The following is a 21,454-nucleotide window of genomic DNA, read 5'->3' as shown; positions in this document are numbered from 1 at the left end:
ATATCCCTCTACAGAGGTAAACAAGAATATAACCTACCAACTGACGTTACAATATATACTCTGTTCACGCTCGAGTGATCTATTTTACTTTGTGTTGTGTCTATTCAAACACTACTTACTGAACCGTCACATGCCTTGATTCCAGTGTGACTTGCAACAATATTTACCTTGTTCACGCTCGGATAACTAATTTTATTATCTGCTATGTTAGCTTGACCATTATTGATTGAACTGTCACATACCTTGAATTCTGTATCATGCACATGCATAAACTTATTAAAATAAGTAAATTTACTTAACTTACTATCTTTTTGCTCATTTTGGCACTCTTTTTCCCCAGTGACCTTTATCACCGCATCCGACGCATCCGCCAGGTTTATAGTTTGACGAGTCGGTTCCGCTAGCATGACACGTTGTTTGGGGTGGATAGGGATTATAGCGACAGTTGAAATGTTGCGCTTAACCTTTTCAGCCTTGATGGGTTTTTTCCATCTCTATATTGAGCCTTTTTGGATCTTTTTCTTATCGTCAGAATCTTCTTCTAAAGGATTCGATTCATATTATTGTACAACCCGCCACACGGCCTCATGCGAATCGGTCATTCTGATGGGCTTTTGTCAATGTTTAACTACAAAAATACTTTCGGCAATTTCATTTCTGTTTTCGGATATATTGTTTTATGTTTTAATTTGTCGTCTGACAAAGATTTAACGGTCTCTTGCATTTTCGTAATCAGCTTGCCATTGTGTTAAAGTTCTTCTCCAATGCCCTTCTCCTTAAAATTATACGACTCAACTTTCTAGATATCAGCTCTTGAGTGATGGGGGTACGTTCAGTGTTCTGTTGAACGTTTAAGTGGGTACAAGATGTATACACATAATATAGACTAGCTATGTAAATACGGATAAAAGTAATGAAAGTGTAAATGTTGTTTATATCAACCTTTGGTATAGATTAAAATGACCATATCAAGAACAATATTTGTTTGAATTAGGCTAGTAAATTAGACAAAACATTATTTTTTTTCATATCCTCCTCTGCATAGGGGATATTTTTATCAACGAAAAATGGTGATTGTCGATTTTTTGTTTGAGTTAATTTATTATTAAATACTAATAAACTTACTGATACCGTGTGTCCATTTAGTTTGGGTGGTTGCGTGATGTCTGATAATCGGCTTTTAGGCAATATATCAAGGCAGTGAATCGCATTTGTACCCACCGCGTGTGGACGATAGTATGTTTTGCATCCTACAGTATGTAAGAGTTTCACAAAGGGAAATAACTATTGGGTTACTCGAAATTTGCGTATTGTCTGTTCTCTTTTGCAAAGTTGGGTTTTGCCGAGCTTAACATATTGGATCTACAGTTCACCCATCTCTTTCGTGATCAAATTGCGCATTTTTGTCATTAGCGTGTTTTGCGAGTCTACCATTGCACTATGGAATTCTGCGCGATTTTGTGACCGTAAACAGGCGTCCAGGTTTCAATATGTGTTCATCTTGGTTGACGGTTAGAGAATAACCACGTCCGATACTACCCATCGAACTATTCATTCACAATGAACTGATTGGCTTGTTCATTCAAGCTTGACCAACATATATAGAAGATATTGACATGGATCTGTATACAATATTTTCTACTTTACTAATGAACGGCGGGAAAAAAATGTTCGGAGTGACAATTTAAGAAAAATATTATGAATACACGTCGTTAATTCTAGTTAAACGCAATAATTCAAACCATAATGCAGTATATGAATGCAGGGGCAGATCCAGGAATTTTTGAAACTGGGTTCTACCATTTGTTTTGGTTTTTAAAGGGAGCATATACCCTCAAATTGCGAATTATTTATACACTCTTTAACAACATTTTTTCACTAAACGATGGGGATGGGGGGGGGGGTACGACACCCGGGAAATTCCTCTGGATCAACCACTGGATTGACAAACAGAAAAACTGCTGTATTGTAAACAGTGACCCAATTTATTGGACATTGCCACGTATTGTATAACCCAATTTCAATAAAAAAAACACCATAAGGCGCAAACTTCCAGATCGGTGACATATTGGACAATTCTCGACTTATTACTCACTTTCACAAACTGTTCAACCAAAATAAATAAAACAAAATAATTTTGTGTTAATCCATGTGTTTGTACATATAAATAACTTTTAATACATCATTATAAACAACAAGTCATAACAGTGAATTCTATAATCAGAAAAAACAATTAAAATAAAAGTTAGGGGAGCAAGTTGTGGCTTTAACGCAAAACATGTTTTTCAGGCTACATTCAACTTAATATATGCAAAAATCGCTGCATCTTGCATATTCAATGCAAAGATTAGACATGTTATAAATCACGATAAACTTGCTCCCAACACTTTTCAAACTAAGAAATTAATATATGCTTTGAAGTTAAGTTAGAACGATTTATACATATACTGTACGTTTTTATCTTGATATTTGATCACGTGATACACAGCTGATGTAGAGATTGTCAGTCTAGTAAAAAAGCTATGGGAGGTCAATATGCACTTAGTGATATATACATATTGTTTTTGTATAAACGAGCTGTGTTTACAGAATTTGTCAAAAAATGATCTCTATATTAATGTTTTTACCGTGACACATTTTTATGGCCTTACATAACACAACTGTGTACTTTCTGTGACGTCATACAATCCAGCCGGTACCTACAGACCCGGCCGGGGCTCAACCCGTCGGGTACATATATACCCAGCCGATCCGGCCGAAACCTGTACAGACCCGGTCAAGGGGTAATCCAGTCGAGATATATACAAAAAAAGACTAATCAACACGTTAACACTAAGGATTATTAAGGTATAAAACACTATGTATTAGTTTGTGTATATCGGTCTCTCTAGAGCCCCGATCTCCACTTTAACCCCTACTGTTACGTCATAGCGATATCGATTTTTCTTCCCACAGCCCTTCGCCATTGCCCTCAAAACGCATCAAATCACCTCTGTACACCTACTATCATACCGAGTGCACTCTCTTGACCTCTAAAACGCACTTGACCTCAAAAGTACACTCAGTTGAACCGGGCATCGGGGGTTAGGTATACTACTCACTAAACAAAGATGGCAGATCAGATATCGTTTGGAAAATTCTAGAAATAAGCTTCGATCTTTTTAAATCATGTAAAACGTATACAATGTTGATGCATTTCGATAAATAATGTCTCATCAGGGATGTTCATTTAATTATTTGATAAACAAATAAATGCGTCTTTAATCACTATCGAATATGCTTTGCACTTTGCTGGCTGCAGAACAGTAGCTCTCTGGGAAAATACTGGGACAGATCAGAGAGCTATATATCTACCTCTTTTAAAACCTTCGATTAACGCATAGGCGAACAATGTTGATGTCCTAAACCTTAGTATCGGAAATTTACGTGTTACCTGTTGAAGCTACTGGCAAAGTTGAACCGAAAACACTTCTGTGAAGCATAGATCAGTAAAATATGACCCCCTTAGGCCCTATATACCATGCAAACCCTGATACATATCAGAATAAATACAATGGTGTAAGCATCAAATTTAAGGGCCCGGACATTTTGGGGAAGTGTGAGGACAAAATATTTCAAGAAAATGTGTTTTAAATTATAAACAATTCCTTTGTTTAAAAGCACGCAAAAATTACAACGCAAAAACGTAAAATCCGGAGATGGACGAACTAAATAAAAACAATTGTAAATACATGAAGTATATATACACTGCGAGCCCAATACTGCATCTAATGTTATATAAGAATTTAACTTAAAGATACTGATCCATAAATCCCCATTTTTTCTCAATAATTAATAGTTAAGTAATACAACATTTGGTATGAAAGATATTTTTAAGTGTGACCCTGCAACGAACCCCATGAAAATTCTGACAAAAATTAAAACGTTTAAACAGTAAACTGTAAGCAGGTATGTCCATTCAAAAATTATCGCCACTATTGTATGTACACGGATATGGCTATTGTCTTGGGGAACTATTTTTAACTATTGCGATAGTTTGTTTCTGATATAAAACTGAATGTAAACACTTAATTCTAGATAGTATCAAAACAATTTACACAGTGTTACAGACCTCGTTATGGATAGTATGACCACACATTACACAGTGTTACGGGCCTCGTTATGGATAGTATCATTACACATTAGACAGTGTTACAGGCTTCGTTATGGGTAGTATCACTACACATTACACTGTGTTACGGGCCTCGTTATGGATAGTATCATTACACATTAGACAGTGTTACAGGCTTCGTTATGGATAGTATCACTACACATTAGACAGTGTTACGGGCCTCGTTATGGATAGTATCACTACACATTACACAGTGTTACGGGCCTCGTTATGGATAGTATCACCACACATTAGACTGTGTTACGGGCCTCGTTATGGATAGTACAGGTCTCGTTATGGATAGTATCACTACACATTAGACAGTGTGACATGCCTCGTTAAGGATGGTATCACTACAAATTAGACAGTGTTACAGGCCTCGTTATGGATAGCATCACTACGCATTAGACAGTGTTACAGGCCTCGTTATGGATAGTATCATTATACATTAGACAGTGTTACGGGCCTCGTTATGGATAATATCACCACATATTAGACAGTGTTACGGGCCTCGTTATGGATAGTATCATTACATATTAGACAGTGTTACAGGTCTCGTTATGGATAGTATCACCACACATTAGATAGTGTCACAGGCCTCGTTATGGATAGTATGACCACACATTACACAGTGTTACGGGCCTCGTTATGGATAGTATCACTACACATTATACAGTGTTACAGGCCTCGTTATGGATAGTATCACCACAAATTACACAGTGTTACAGGCCTCGTTATGGATAGTATCACCACACATTACACAGTATTACATGCCTCGTTATGGATAGTATCATTACACATTAGACAATGTTACAGGTCTCGTTATGGATAGTATCACTAAAAATTACAAAGAGGTTACAGACTTCGTTATGGATAGTATCAATTCACATTAAACAGTGTTACAGGCCTCGTTATGGATGGTATCTTTACACATTACACAATGTTACAGGCCTCGTTATGGCTGGTATCTTTACACATTACACAGTGTTACAAGCCTCGTTATGGATAGTATCACTACACATTACACTGTGTTACGGGCCTCGTTATGGATATTATCATTACACATTGGACACTGTTACAGACCTCGTTATGGATAGCATCACTACACATTAGACAGTGTTACATGCCTCGTTATGGATATTATCTTTACACATTAGACAGTGTTACATACCTCGTTATGGATAGTATCACTACACATTACACTGTGTTACATACCTCGTTATGGATAGTATCATTACACATTAGACAGTGTTACAAGCCTCGTTATGATTCATGCTGATTAGTTTAGTTGTGCGCATGTCTTCATTATGTTATACTCGTAGTTAGTCAATGAATCGACATTTAAGAAAAGCGTTTTGTATAATATCACAGAACAAAGTGTTCATAGTCGGTTCATTCAACAAAGTTCGCTAAAAATACGATACGCTAATTGTGCCATAAATATCGGTATAATTCGCACTTAAGTAACGGCACGCTAATTGTGCCACACGTACCGGTATAACTTCATTCGCAATATTTACACTCAATTTATGGCACGTTAATTGTGCCATAAGTATCGGTATAACTTCATTCGCGATGTTTACACTCCCGTGTGATAAAGATGTTACACAAGTATGAGAAAATATTATGATGAAATGACCCCTGGTAGGAAACAAAGCAATAAAGGGTTTGCTATGGTTTTACACAATAGAAAATAAACACAGTTGATGTAATTCGAGTGGGCTACGTCATTAATTATAATAGCAACATCGATTAGGCGAAACAGGCTATTTTTACATTTCAGCTAAATAGAAACAGAATCCTTGGTCAGCTAAGTGGAGGTCAACATAAGTAGGTGGATTTTCGACTGGTCCAAAGCAACACTAGCTGTCATTTCGAAATTGGAAATTCTTATTGTAAAATTTTGATTTATTGTCTCAATGGTAAAAAAGTAAGGCTGATAAAATTATGCTATGAGTTTGTGAAAACTGTGTATACATTAGATAATTCATTCAGAGGCTCTGAAGGAAGTAAAATGACATCATTGTCTTACCGAAGAAAAAAATTGATTTTATTAATCTTTTTTGATAAATTCTTAAAATTAGTTTTACGTTTATTAATAATAATGATCAAAATTAGATAAAAACTATTATAATTGCCAATTTTTATAACAAAATAGAATTGTCATAGTTTAAGCTAATGTTGCTTTACAACTGAACAGACTGACACAACCAATTATTGATTGAACCATTCTGAGTTCATTGATTGGTTAAGATATGTTGAATACTGTCTGCCGTGGTTCATGTCAATTGTGCTCAAAGCGGATGTGGCCGATCAACAAGGGATGCTGGGATGCTTAATGATCCTCCTAGGCGACTGATACCACCTGTTTTTCCCAGGTGCTCGTGTTTGACCAACTCTTATTTTATTTTGTATTCCTTATACTGCTCATAGGATATATGAGATGATCAGGGTTCGTTGTCTTGTTTTCATCTGTGGATGTAAGGATACGGCGATTTACAGCGCAGCAAATGCTCAAAAATCGTAGCTGTCAACAATTATAAATATTTTGAAGGCGTACACACTTTCAACTGAAAGAGGAATAAAACACTAAAAATAAATCTTATAAATGTAGGACACGAACAACAATGCTTTGACATTGAAAACCTCCAAATTACTTAATTTAATTAGAAATACAGTTTTAATAAAGAGCAATCCGAAAGAATAATCATAAAACGTATGTTAGACTTGAACCCGCGATCTACATATTGCTGTGCATTACGTGATATAAATATAATAAAGAGTGCCCAGTTATTGCAGTAACTACATAAGTCGCTCACCATAGGCTGAGGTGTACAGATCACCGAGATGATCAAAATCAAACAAGTACTGTGGGGTTTTGATACTTTGAACCTAATGTGTGGTTGTGGCCTTGGCATATTAGAATCAACTGAAGAATGGTCTACTTCTTCAGCTATTGGAAGTTTAAAATTGTTCGGGTGACATGTAAAATGCTACTGACGATGACCTTGGTCTGTAACAATTTCTTACATAGTGTCCAATTTTCCCACACCGATAACACTCGCTCTCAGATTCAGATCTTGATGGTGATGGAGATCTGTATATCTGTTACTCCTTTTCTGGGGATCTAATCCCTGCCCGTCTTTCTGGGTCATGCAAACTTTTAATGATTTCCTTGAGAAGTTTTGCGTGTTCTTGTTGTTCTTTTTTCAATTTTGTTATCCTAACTTCCAAGGCAGTTGTTTCGTTTGGTGGTGGTGTTTTGTTAGTCATCCGAATGTTTGGTTCCTCTGGTGGTGACTGGGGTGGCTTATTAAAGGAAACACTTTTGATTTCTTTTTTCATTCCACCAATAAGCTTTTGGTTTGTGATGGCGCTTTTCATATATATTGCATGGCCTCATCTAATGTATTTGGATCTTTGTCTTTGTCCAAAGTTACCAATGCAACACGTTTTTCATAGCAATCTCTAAGGAATGCATCTATGGTGACATTGCTCTTAAAATACTCAGACATTCCCTGATAGCCTTCTGTAGCCAGATCATCAATTCTTTCAGCAAACTCTTCGATAGTTTCATCTAGATGATGTTTAATTTCCTGCAGTGTCTTCTTATAATATGAGGCTGATCTCTCTTGTCGAATCTTTCTTTCATTTGTTCACATACTTGGTTAAAATTACCTTGAACTGTGTCAGAGTGGGAGCTAAAAATGTTAAATCTTTGTCCCTTAAACATTCTATTGTCCAATTTTTCAGATTCTGGCCAACTATATTTTTTAGCAATATGATCAAACTGTATAAAATATGGTCTCCACTCAGTCTTGCCATCGTATGTTGAAAGTTTTGGAGGGGCTGGGGTATGTTTATCTGTAAGCGATTGGTTTATGTTCGTATTTGTATAGATGTTGTGTGGAGCTATTTTGTCAATGCTTGAAGAGAATTTTCTATGCTCTAATTGTCTAAACCCGTTTTCTTTTTTGTCTAAATCTCTCTCTCTCTCTCTATCAGTGAAGTTTTTCACTTTTCTGTCAAGTTCTTTCTCTCTAGTTTCTAATTCTCTTATTTTCTTTCTAAATTTGTCCTCATGTTCTTGTCTATCTCATCTAACATCCTGATTTTTTCTCTCTCATCTATAAATTTCTGAAGTATCTCATTTTCTCTCTCTTGCATTTTCATATCCATTTGGTTTTTTAATCTTTCTGATCTTTCTAAATGCTTTCTTAATACTGCACATTCTCCTTCTAATTCTTCAATGATATCATCTCTATTTTGTATTTCTCTCTCCAGTTCACTTATAATTTCTTCTCTTTTTCTCATCTCTTCTTAGTGTACCTTAGACATCTGATCTTTCTCACTACTTTGGGTTTTCTCTGTGAATGTTTCATTCACTTGATCTTGTGTGTCAACAGAAGTAGATTCAATGTTTGTTTGTTGTGTACCTACTTCTTGTTGGAACATTGAATCTATCTTAATAAAGCCCTGATCTTATAAAGGGTCCCAAAGTGTGCTTGGAATGTTCTGAATAATATTCAGATCTTCCAATACTAGTTTTCCCTTGATTTTGCGCTGAGCAATGATTGCCTTTGCTCCTCTTTCCCCAATTGCAGGAATTGATAACAGATTTTCAAATGATGTTTTATTTATATCAATGGGAGAACAAGTGAGGGTAGCCATGATTTTATTTGCTACCTAAATAAAAAAAAAACACACTCAAAGAAAACTATGGGGGTGATCCTGATTTTGATTTTTTACCCTCCTAGCCTACACAAAAAATGTGGGGGCTATTTCCTAACAAACAAATCGAGTGTATACTTGTTGAAAAATATGTTCATGTGGGCTATAAACAATGACAAAAAATACACAAAGAAAGTGCAAAAAAATACACACAAAAAATGCAAAATACCACGTAATTGCATTGAATAATCCCCAGTGTATGATTTACACCAAGAATAAGATATCCCAGTGTTACTGTTTACACCAAGACAAGGAACTGCTCGATAAAGAAATTCAAATTTGGCGCCTAAGTAAATGATCGGCGTGATTTTATAAAACCGACTTCTGACACCAATGTTGTGAGAGTGCCCAGTTAGTGCAGTAACTACATACATCACTCACGATAGGCTGAGTTGTACAGATCTCCGAGATGATCGTCTCTAAAGGTCTGGTCTGATCTCTGACTTGAATACAACTAACTTGACAGCTGATCAGTATCGGGAATGTCGAACCCGATCTTAAGAACATCGAATATTACTACAATCTCAGTAGTTGACCTTCAGAGCTACCCAACTAGGCGCTTAAATTTAAGACCATAGGACACCCAAGATTTTGAACATATCAAGTAAACTAGAAGTTTTTGTGATTACGTGCGTCGTGCATAGTTGCCATCCTCCAACATGTAGAAAGGAGTTACTAAACAGAGTACGTTAGAGTACTATATAGTACACTGGTAAAATATCATAACCGAATGCAATTTAAGTGTTTATTTGTATGTAGACCGCTTAAATAAGCATGATTATAAAATAATTTTACAATATTTGTCAAAAATACTTGTTTTTTAAAGCTATATTTTGACCAGAAAACATTAAATTTATTGAATATTTACGGCATCCCGATCTCGACTATTAGAGATGCGACGTATTATATCAGCAATTAATTCCATAATTAATTCCATCTATGATTGATAGTTACTCGGAAATCATGATCTTTGATTATCTTGTTTTATTTTCCTCTTGTTTTTTTTTTTTTTTGGGGGGGGGGGGGTATGTATTCCCCACCCTTTAAATTAAATTAATCTTTTTATTTTATGTTTTGTTCCTTTGTTGTCTTTGAAAGTTTTTGTAATTTGATTTGGTGAATCTGGAAAAGAAGGTAAAACACTTTCATTTTCAAAAATGCTTCAAAGGGTTAGGTGTCCGTGTGAAGATTCTCAATTCGATATAAGTGGGTCTTTAGATAGGAGAAAAACTCTACACAATCCTTACATATAGAATTTATTTTATTCTTGCGAATGTTGAATATCAGAATTAAACTATAAACTACTTTATGGTACTTTGAACTATAATGTACATGGAAGTAAATGAAAAAAAAAAAAAACCAGATGTGTGTCCATCATGTGAAGCATGCAATATATATTATTATTATTATTTACAGTATTTATATAGCGCATTATATAATAAAAAAAACTCTAAGCGCCTTTCATTAAAACAACAATAAACTACAATTAAAAATTGAACATATCTAAAAAGTTTGAAAAAAAAATCGTGATTAAACTACAGAAAATACATACAAAAAGGTTTCATAAAAATGAATATTAATACTGTCGCTGGAAATGGCTTACATAAAATCGTGATAAGCAAGTCTGAAGAAGTAAGTTTTTATTTTTTTCTTGAAAAGTTCGAAAGAAGATGAAGACATATAACAATTTTTGTATGAATGTAAAATTATTAAGCATATTTGGGAGAAAAAATTAGCTCCTTCTTGGAGTTTTATATTACATGGGAAACTATTGTACTAGCAATCAGCAAAAAAAAAATAATAAAAAGAACAAATAAAAAAAAAAAAAAAAAAAAAAAAAAAAAAACAATCTTTCTGAATAATATTATATCCTCTGTTAAGTTTTTCTATTTATAAATATAAAATGAAATGCAAATTACAGAATGAGAAAATGATGGAGAAAGATCTGCATACGTTTAACATTGAACGTTTTAATCCATAGTTATAATGCAATACTTTTGTTTACATCTGTTAAATATACTAGTAATAGTTCGTTTAAAGCGGATTTTTCAATTTACAAGTTAATTCTGGACACAATTAAATAGTTTTTAGCATTTAGCACAAATCATTTAGTTTTACACATGCTATTTTCTATTAAGCAATCTAATTGTAAACAAAAACATGGTACGAGCGTTGTTGATATAAGAAAGAATTGTGAATACTGTATCTCACTTGTAGTTCAAAAGTTGATATACAAAATTTGGTTGAACATTAGAAATACTCTAGTTAAGCTAGATCGATCCTCATGTGACTTATCAATATTAATGTTATTGATTTTCACTCAGTATAGTTTAATTTCATCAATAACCGAAGAAAATATGTATGTGGCCACCTTTTTAAAGATGTCAGACATACAAAAACAGAAGTATATATCAACATAAAAAAATCAAACATTTTCGTTAAACAGAATAATAAAAATTAATATAAAAAAACTTGCTGATATGACAATTTTTAAATGTAAACAGTTTAAGAAAACTGCTAATTCATAGATATATAAAAATTAATTGTGGATATTAGTGAAATCTTTATGTCATAAACATGCAGTAGAAGTAATTCTAGCATAAGAGTTATTGCCCTTGACAACATTTTAAAAATTATAAATGCATGTAATTTATTACCTATGGAAAATAAAAACTTTGTCAGTATCAAAAGTTTACCAAATTGTTTATTATACCCGCACTTCCTACAAAAGTTCGGGTATATTATTTTTATCTTGGTCCGTCCGTCCGTCCCAGTTGTTGTCACTAAAACTGTGTCCACATTTACAGCGCAATCCAAATGATATTCTAGGTGCTGAATAGCAAAGTCCTTTCAATGTCCAATAAGGTTTCAGATATTTCATATTGGCCCCAGGGGGCAAATAGGGTATGAAAAATGACATTTTTTTCACATAAAGCTTGTCACTTAAACTCCATCTACATCTGTAGGAGCAGTCACAAGCTATTCTAGGAGCTGAATAGCAATGTCCTGTAGATGTGCAATAAGGTTTTGGAATTTTCATATTGGCCCCAGAGCGCAAATAGAGGCCGAAAATGACGTTTTCTATCACAAAGCTTGTCACTCAAACTCCATCTACATCTTTCGGAATAGTCATATGATATTCAAGGAGCTGAATAGTAATGTCCTGTAGATGTGCAATAAGGTTTTGGAATTTCCATATTGGCCCCATGGGGCAAATAGGAGCCGAAAAATGACGTTTTCTATCATAAAGCTCCATCTACATCTTTAGGAGTAATCACATGCTATTCTAGGATTGTTGACCTTGAATGACCTTGAAAGTGAGTCAAGGTCAAAGGTCAAGATCACTTTCTCCTCCACAAGGTCTTAAGTGGTTGACTTCAAAATGGGGTCATGGTCAAAGGTCAAGGTCACTCTTCAAGATGTGGGTCTCCACAAGCAATGCAACATTGAGTATGCACGTCATTCCAAATGAAGTATATATCCCCTTCCTTCAGGGGATTCAGAATGATAGCTGTCTGCACCAAGTACTTGCAAGACACAGATAGATGTCCGACACTCTACGCAAAACTTGGAGAAACAGTATCCGTGGGAAACCTCTGTCAATGTCAAGGAGGACTGCATGGACCAACCAAGTGCCAATTTACATATCTGCCCAATGTTCAACATTAGGGCACTGGTACTGATCTTTAAGCAATACACAAAATTGACACTCTACACAAACTAATAATACCCCCCCCCCAATTAAAACAAATGCACATAGACAGAAAGAGCTACAATTGTACATTTCACCTTCTGTAATATTGTAAACCAATAAATGAACAAAAAATATTATTAAAAAAAAATAAAAAAAGAAGAAATGATAAATGAAATAAAATAAATGAATAAGCTAGACTTGTCTGATCAGGAATGATGCGATATCCTCTGTACAGACTCTATACTCAGGAAACATTTTCTTTGCGCCTTTGCTCAGCCTCTTAAATCCAAGTGAACTCACTGAAATGACATCCACGTCCACACATGTACACAAATCATCCAACAAGGAAATGCGCAGCTTCCCCTCCTGTCGTCCGTTTACTGCATCCTCAAAAATGAAAGTAGAAATCCCCACCAACCAACTCTCTCACACGTCACTGTTTCGGATCCTATAAAAAAGTCACTTTATCAAAGTACAATGAGCATCATCATGCATTCAAACACAAATAAACAACATTGATATCATTCAAACTCCATTATTTCTTCTCTTTAAATCATCTAGTATTAACCCTGGTCACATTACATTCGTAAATATTTTGCTCACTAAAAAGTCATGCCGGGTCAAATGATCATAGATATATTTAGAGGGGGTGGGGGTGGAACAGCATATGACGATATCTGATCATCAACTTTTATCAGATTTGTTTGAGCATGTAAGTCACTAAAAAATAAACCTGTCGTAAAAATACACACTGAAGTACTACAAGGAATTGCAGAAAACCTGGATACCAATTAGGGTATCATTCTGTCTCTGTAATTTGAGCTTGTGAAGTAGATCTTATAGAAACGGATGCAGGGATTTTTGAAGGGGTGGGGGCAACACTTGATCTTTTACAAACTTTTCACAACGTTCTTCTGCTATCTATATCTATGTTTGATATAGCAAAGAAATGAGAGAGAGAGGGTTACTCCCAGTAAGCTGGGGGCGGCCTAGGCCCCCAGAAGCTGTAGGGTAAATGGTGCAACTCCTGCATTCTGAACATTTCCTGGCACTTCCTTTTCACTTTCAAATTCTCTACTTCTTAAAAAAATTTTTTTTATTAAAATTGTTTATGTTACATATACTTTTTAAGAATTCTTTTTAAAGCGATACTTGCATTTGACGAAAATATTGTAAATATTTTATCAGTGTGTCGTCTTATTTATCCTAGAATTAAATGATAATTATACTGGTGTTGATAAATTTGAATGAAACAATTAGTAGTACATATACATGTAAGTATCTACCTTTCATATCATTTGGACTCAAAGTCTCGTTAAAATTGAATCATTTTTAAATTGTTTGGTTCTCCAAAGGGGCGCTCTGGACCCCCCCCCCTCCTTCTGGATCCGCGCATGTCTTATGTGTTGTTTCTGCTAGGAACTTTCATTTGCTATTACAGTCACTTGCCTTTTATAACCATGCCAATGCGAAGTAATATAAGCCCCGTCAGTTTTATTGACAACGGCGATTTCTTTCCTTTGAAATGGCAAAGAAGTTCGATTTATTGACACTTCTCTCTCTCTCTCTCTCTCTCTCTCTCTCTCTCTCTCTCTCTCTCTCTCTCTCTCTCTCTCTCTTTTTTTCCTTTATGGTAGGCAGTTGAAGCGATGTGTAGTGAAAATGTAAGTTTAAACGGTGAATCTAATCGTATTTTGCAGATTTGGTATATCGAAGTTTGGCTTTAAATACGTACAGTTTTAATAGCGTTAGGTGTAGTTGTCAAATTAATGAGTCAACTTCTCCATCCCCTTTTGGAACTGAGGATGCAATGGGTCGGAGATTGGCCACTTCAAAGTCGATCTCTAGCCTATCTCTAAAGGGCATCGAATATGCATTACATGCATAGTCTAAACATATTTTCTATCATGACACACTTCACCTTCTATACAATAGTTAGGCTCCGTAGAATTAAGATTAAAGATGGCGACCTTCATATAGGCGCTTCGTGTCGTTGTTGCTAAGTCAATCATTGGACGGCTCAATTGACTTGTATTTTTCCGAGTTTATGTACATTTTGATAAACGAAGGTTAGCATCTTTGTCTCTTGGATTAAATCATAAAGACTGAGGAAGAAAGATTAATGACTTGAATTCTGGGGCAAGTTATACGAGTTTAACCTGGTTTGGGTCAGTTTACATTTTTTTATAATCCTCTTCAGCGTAAACTGATCCAGACCAGGATATACTCGTATAACTTGCCCCAGAATTAAAGTCACTCCTTAATTAATCTTTCTGTGTGTGGTTTTGATGATTCCAGGAAAAACGAATGTGTACGCTGTAATATCAAGTAAGTGGTGTCTCTTTCATAATACATCAATTTTCTCTTCAACTGATGAAAAGCTAATTGTAACCAGACCTGGTTTCTCTCAACCCCTGCTCTTCAATTTTGTCGTTGCAAAAACATTTACAGAATCACATAGGAATCTAATAAGATTCTTAGCTATCTCAAGAATAGCCTCGTCTTGGTTATGTATAGTGTTATAATCTATTATCGTGCGTTCTGCGTCACTAAGTGTGTTCGAGTTGTTTTTCTTGTTTGTGCTATCAGCTGATTCTGATTTTCAGTCAGGATGTTCTAGATTGTCGACTTTTTGTATTCTTTCTATAAGCGTATCAACATACCGTGTTAGCGAGTCAATTTGTCTTTGGTGTGTTCCAAGTTCAAGGTCAAAATCTAAATTCATTCCTTTGATATTTATCGTCAATACTTGCCATAAAATCGTTACGAAAATTATTCTATTTCTTATCACATGACGAATGTATTTTTTTCTGACCATTTTGAAAGATCCTCACCGCAATTGTTATTAAAGTAATTTGCCCTATCATTTTTGTCTCAAAATCCTTTGTCAATCACATCCGCGACTTCGAACAGTTTGCTAGTGGGTTTTGGAATTTGTTCATCAGACGACAGCCTACGCCAACCCCGTTCCAATCTTCTCCTTACATGGACCCCCAAACACACTTCCAAATTAACAAGTTTGTCAAAAAACACAGACTATACTCACATTGCAATGGCTTTTTTATCCACACAAACATTCACGGGTTAAAATCACTGCCTAGTCATCTTAACGCATACGCAACCTTATGTTTGAATAAAAGGACCTCTAAATCGAATACATTTTTTCACAATGCAGTGCAAGTTATTTCCCTCTAAATCAAAGAGCACACAAACCGTTGCGATCCACAATTCATAACGTGAGCATAATGATTTACTATATCTGTCTGTAATTAAAGGTACCAGTTAAGATATTTTTCTGTACTTAATGAACATAATTTTAGCCACTGATTTCATTTCTGTAGACTGTGCGATTTTTTTTGTTTCGTAGGCAAAGTTGTATCATGATGTAGCAAAATCTGTAAATATCAAAGTAGTCCTCTGCTTAGATCATGATCAAAGTATCTTGAACATATCATTAATTCTTTATTATTAATTTTGATCAATATTTTGGATTTATATTTTCCCTGGAACAACATTATTGCATTGCATTTATGATAGGATGAATATCTAAATTCAAATATTGGGGAGGGGGGTCCTGTAAGTTTTAGCCTGGTTCCCGAGGCCTCAGGAACCAGGCTACTATAAGTTTGTCATCCGACATCACTTTTCACACACATATTATTATTATTTTCAGCAAACATCAAATGTAGTTCGAAGTGGGGAGGGTTGTTGATGAAAACTATGTGAATTTAATTTCTTCTTGTTAGACGTTGTAAATTCGTTTGTCATTTTAAATTAATTCTGAAGAGTGTTTTCATTTTGGTAGCTAGCCTATAAAACCTAATGTAGAATTGCACAACATACATCCTATTATCTCAGCAACTTAATCCTCCTATTCACCCTTCCACTCCGGTAACCTTTCAATATCCACGCCTGGACAATGTTAATTATATGTACATGTACATCGAATGTAATGTAATATTTATGTTGGTATTTGATTGGACTTTATTTTTGTTTTGTTTTTTCACGTGTGATTCAATATTTTGAAAACATCTTTATGTAAACCACCTTTAAATGTTTTAAATAACTCTACCTGTATTGAGTTACGTAGTATTAGAATGAAGGTGGGGACTAGCTCCACACTTTTTTTGACAGCGTTCTTTATCCTCTATCATTACAGACAAAGTTGGCAATTTTTAAAGTTCGATCTATAGGCTAGTTCCTTACCTTTTTTGAAAAGTAACAGTGGACTGTAGTGGAAATAAATGTATAATCAAATTAACCTAAGAATTGGAATAAAGTATCAACGCTCGTCTCCTTATCCCCAAAATGTAGGATTTAGAGCTTTGATTTCAATTTTACATTTTACGAGATATGAAATACCCGACAATTGTAAAAAAAAAAAAAAAATCTTCTCCGGCTGCCCCACCCCCACCCCCTCTCTTTTGACCCATCCCAATAAAGAAAGAAACAAACCCAAGAAGGATGGATGGTTATGTCTATTTAATCGCATGCTTTCATCGTGCCTTTCTTTCCAGATGTCTGTTGTTTTGAAAGATGACTTATAAAATTATCGGGTTTCAAATAAAATTGTTTTCACGACCTTAAAATTTGACGAAATTCTAGACAAGCTTTTACGATAGTCAATGTAAAGCTCCAGGTTGACATGTTAATGTTATTGTCCAATTATCGTGTAATCCGTGTACGTACAGCTTGGTGGCGTGGCGTCTATAGCACACACCGCTTGTGAAACGATATTATTTCTCTGTCTTCTAATTAAAGAATACCTTGCTATGCGAGATGTATAATACAGAGGTCATGACATTTTAAATTATAGTTATACCCGCACTTTCTAAAGAAAGTTCAGGTATATTGTTGTTACCCTGGTCCGTCCGTCCGTCCGTCCGTCCGTCTGTCTTCTTCCTCAAACTGCTCTTTTATTTCAAGTGGCAACCAAGTGATCTTTTGGAATATGATAGGTGGTGTACTGTAGATATATGATAAGGTTTTAAAATATTCAATTTTACCCTGGGGGCAAAACGGGGTCAAAAATGACGTTTCTTAAACAAAAACCTTGTTTCCAGAACTCCTCCTACATTTCATGCAGTAGCCCAATCATCTTTTGGAAGATGATTGGTTGGGTCCTGTAGATGTGCAATAAGGTTTTGGAATTTTCATTTTCAAATGGGGGTCGAAAATGATGTTTTTTAACACAACCCTGGTTCCCAGAACTCCTCTAACAATTTACACAGTAGCCTAATAATCATTTGGAAAATGATTGCTGGTGTCCTGTAGATGTGCAATAAGGTTTTGGAATTTTCATTTCCACCCTAGGGATCAAATAGGGGTCGAAAAATAACGATTTTGTACAAAGAAACTCTGGTTCCCAGAACTCCTCTTACAATCTACACAGTAGCCTAATAATCTTTTGGAAAATGATTGCTGGTGTCCTGTAGATGTGCAATAAGGTTTTGGAATTTTCATTTCCACCCTAGGGATCAAATAGGGGTCGAAAAATGACGATTTTGTACAAAGAAACCCTGGTTCCCAGAAGTTATCTTACAATTTACACAGTAGCCTAATAATCTTTAGGGAGATGGTGGTTGGTGTCCTGTAGATGCACAATAGGGTGTCGGAATTTTTATTTTTGCCCTGGGGGTCAAGTGGGGGTCGAAAAATTACGATTTTGTACCAAAAAAAAACCCTTGTTTCCAGAACTCTTCTTACATTTTACACAGTAGCCTAATAATCTTTTGGATGATGATTGCTGGTGTCCTATATATAAGCAATAAAGTTTTGGAATTTTCATTTTCACCCCTGGGGTCAAATGAGGGTTGAAAATGACATTTTTGCATAAAAGAACACTCAGATTCCCAGAACTCTTTTCACGTTTTAAGCAGTATCCTAATAATCTTTAGGAAATTGGTTGCTGATGTCCTGTAGATGTGCAATAAGGTTTTGGAATTTTTATATCCGCACTTTCTAAAGAAAGTTCGGGTATATTGTTTTTATCCTGGTCTGTCCGGTCGGCCGTCCGTCCGTCCCAGTTGTTGTCACTAAAACTGTGTCCACATTTACAGCGCAATCCAAATTATATTCTAGGAGCTGAATGGCAAAGTCCTGTTGATGTGCAATAAGGTTTCAGGAGGGGGCAAATAGGGCCTGAAAATGACATTTTCTAACATAAAGAGTGTCACTTAAACTCTATCTACATCTGTACGAGCAGTCACATTATATTCTAGGAGCTGAATAGTAATGTTCTGTAGATGTGCAATAAGGTTTCGAAATTTTCATATTGGCCCCAGGGGAAAAATAAGGGCCGAAAAATGACGTTTTCTATCACAAAGCTTGTCACTTAAACTCCATCTACATCTTTAGGAATAGTCACATTATATTCAGGAAGCTGAATAGTAATGTCCTGTAGATGTGCAATAAGGTTTTAGAATTTTCATATTGGCCCCAGGGGGCAAAGAGGGGTCGAAAAATGACATTTTCTATCATAAAGCTCCATCTACATCTTTAGGAGTAGTCACATGATATTCTAGGATTGTTGACCTTGAATGACCTTGTAAGTGTGTCTAGGTCAAAGGTCAATATCAATTTCTCTTCCACAAGGTCTTAAATGGTTGACTTAAAAAATGGGGTCAAGGTCAAAAGTCAAGGTCACTCTTCAAGATGTGGGTCTCCATAAGGAATGCAATATTGGGTATGTACGTCATTCCAAAGGAAGTCTATATCCCCTTCCTTCACGGGATTCAGAATGATAGTTGGCTGCACCAAGTACTTGCGAGACACAGATAGATGACCGACATTATACGCATAACTTGGAGAAACAGTCTCCGTGGGAAACCTCTGTCAATGTCAAGGAGGACTGCATGAACCAACCAAGTACCAATTTACATATCTGCCCAATGTTCAACATTAGGGCACTGGTACTGATCTTTAAGTAATACACAAAATTGACACTCTATACAAACTGATAATACCCCCCCCCCCCCAATTAAAACAAATAGACATACACAGAAAGAGTTACACATGTACATTTCACCTTCTGTAATATTGTAAACCAATAAATGAATAAAATATTATTCCCAAAACAAAAAAGGAAAAAATGATAAATAAAATAAAATAAATGAATATGAGATTGATCACTGTTCGTTATATTCAACTTGCCTGATCAGAAATGATGCAATATCCTTTGTTCAGACTCTATACTCAGGAAACCTTTTCTTTGTGCCTTTGCTCAGCCTCTTAAATCCTAGTTAACTCATTGAAATGACATCCACGTCCACACATGTACACAAATCATCCAACGAGGATATGCGCAGCTTCCCCTCCTGTCGTCCGTTTACTGCATCCTCAAAAGTGAAAGTGGAAATCCCCACCAACCAACTCTCTCACATGTCACTGTTTCGGATCCTATAAAAAAAGCCACTTTATCAATGTACAATGAGCACCACCATGCATTCAAACACAAATAAACAACATTGATATCATTCAAACTCCATTATTTCTTCTCTTTAAATCATCTAGTATTTAACCCTGGTCACATTACGTTCGTAAATATTTTGCTCACTAAAAAGTCATGGCAGGTCAAATGATCATAGATATATTTAGAGGGGGAGGGGAACAACATATGACGATAAGCTGATCATCAACTTTTATCACATTTGTTTGAGCATGTAAGTCACTAAAAATTAAACTTGTCGTAAAAATACGCACTGAAGTAACTACAACGAATTGCAGAAAACCTGGATACCAATTAGGGTACCATTCTATCTCTGTAATATGAGCTTGTGAAGTAGATCTTACAGAAACGGATGCAAAAATTTTTGAAGTGGGGGGTCAGCACTTGACCTTTTAAATATTTTTCACAACGTCCATCCGCTTCTTTGCTAGTTAAACATTATAGGATTCAGAGATATAAAGGGGGGGGGTGTTCCAGAAAAAAAAATGAATTGATACAAATAGATATACGTGTATCATCCAGTGCTAGTTAATCTTTTATTTAACTTGTACATTAAAAATAATTGCCTACAAATATTAGCAGTATCATATATATATATATTTAAAACAACAAAGATGTCCCAGAGAAAGGGGGCGGAGGTGCCAATCCCCGGATTCCCTTCTGGATTCGCCATTTGGACGGAGTGTATATTTAAAGGCAAATGCTTACGTGCGGGTATTACTGTCTCATGACAGCATCTAGTTATATATTATACCATTACATTTTTGTGGTCATAAAAATATAAAACATAAACCCCTGTCAAAAAAATAAAAAAAATAAATAGCTGCATATAAGGCGTCAATCTATATTAAACACACCCGCAGTAACAGACATCTGTCCCGCAGAAACGCATACAACTTCTTCAAACCTATATCATTGGCTTGTGCCGGCCCATCAATAGAACCGTTATCTAATATGGCGGATAAACAGATACATGCGGCAGACACGGGGAATTCTACTATATTAATTCATGTCAGCTTTAAGTATACCTATTTACGTTGGAGCTATTCTTACATGACAGAGGATTATGAGAATCTCTGTGTTTGGTTCATCATATATGAATGTTGGTCACCAACTCGGACACGTGGGTTTCCTCCGGGTACCCTGGTTTCCTCCTATCCAATGACCACATATCGCTAACATCCGTGCAAGTCGGTAAACAGCTGGTATATAGCTAATTTTCATTGCTGTTATGTCTGACTTTAAAACAAAATTATTATCATTAAGGTGCATGTACATGTATATGAAAATATCTCTGATACGAATTAATTTCCTGTTGATTTATTTCTAATGCAAACACAGTTCATTTAAACATTAAAATATTTGTTTTCGCTATCGTCTATTTCATATTTCTTTTAAATAAAGTGGTAACAAAAGGAAATGAAAACAAAGA

At 35.4% G+C, this 21,454-nt stretch overlaps 1 protein-coding gene across 1 annotated transcript in view; it reads left to right on the top strand.

The window, feature by feature from the left end:
* LOC125673047 (uncharacterized) overlaps window positions 1-21,454 on the top strand; it is a 424,666-nt gene that overhangs the window by 132,838 nt on the left and 270,374 nt on the right. The window lies entirely within an intron of this gene.

The sequence above is a fragment of the Ostrea edulis genome, chromosome 3 (assembly GCF_947568905.1).
Source record: "Ostrea edulis chromosome 3, xbOstEdul1.1, whole genome shotgun sequence".
In the NCBI taxonomy this organism is placed as follows: domain Eukaryota; kingdom Metazoa; phylum Mollusca; class Bivalvia; order Ostreida; family Ostreidae; genus Ostrea; species Ostrea edulis.
This window is presented reverse-complemented; position numbering and strand designations above follow the sequence as displayed.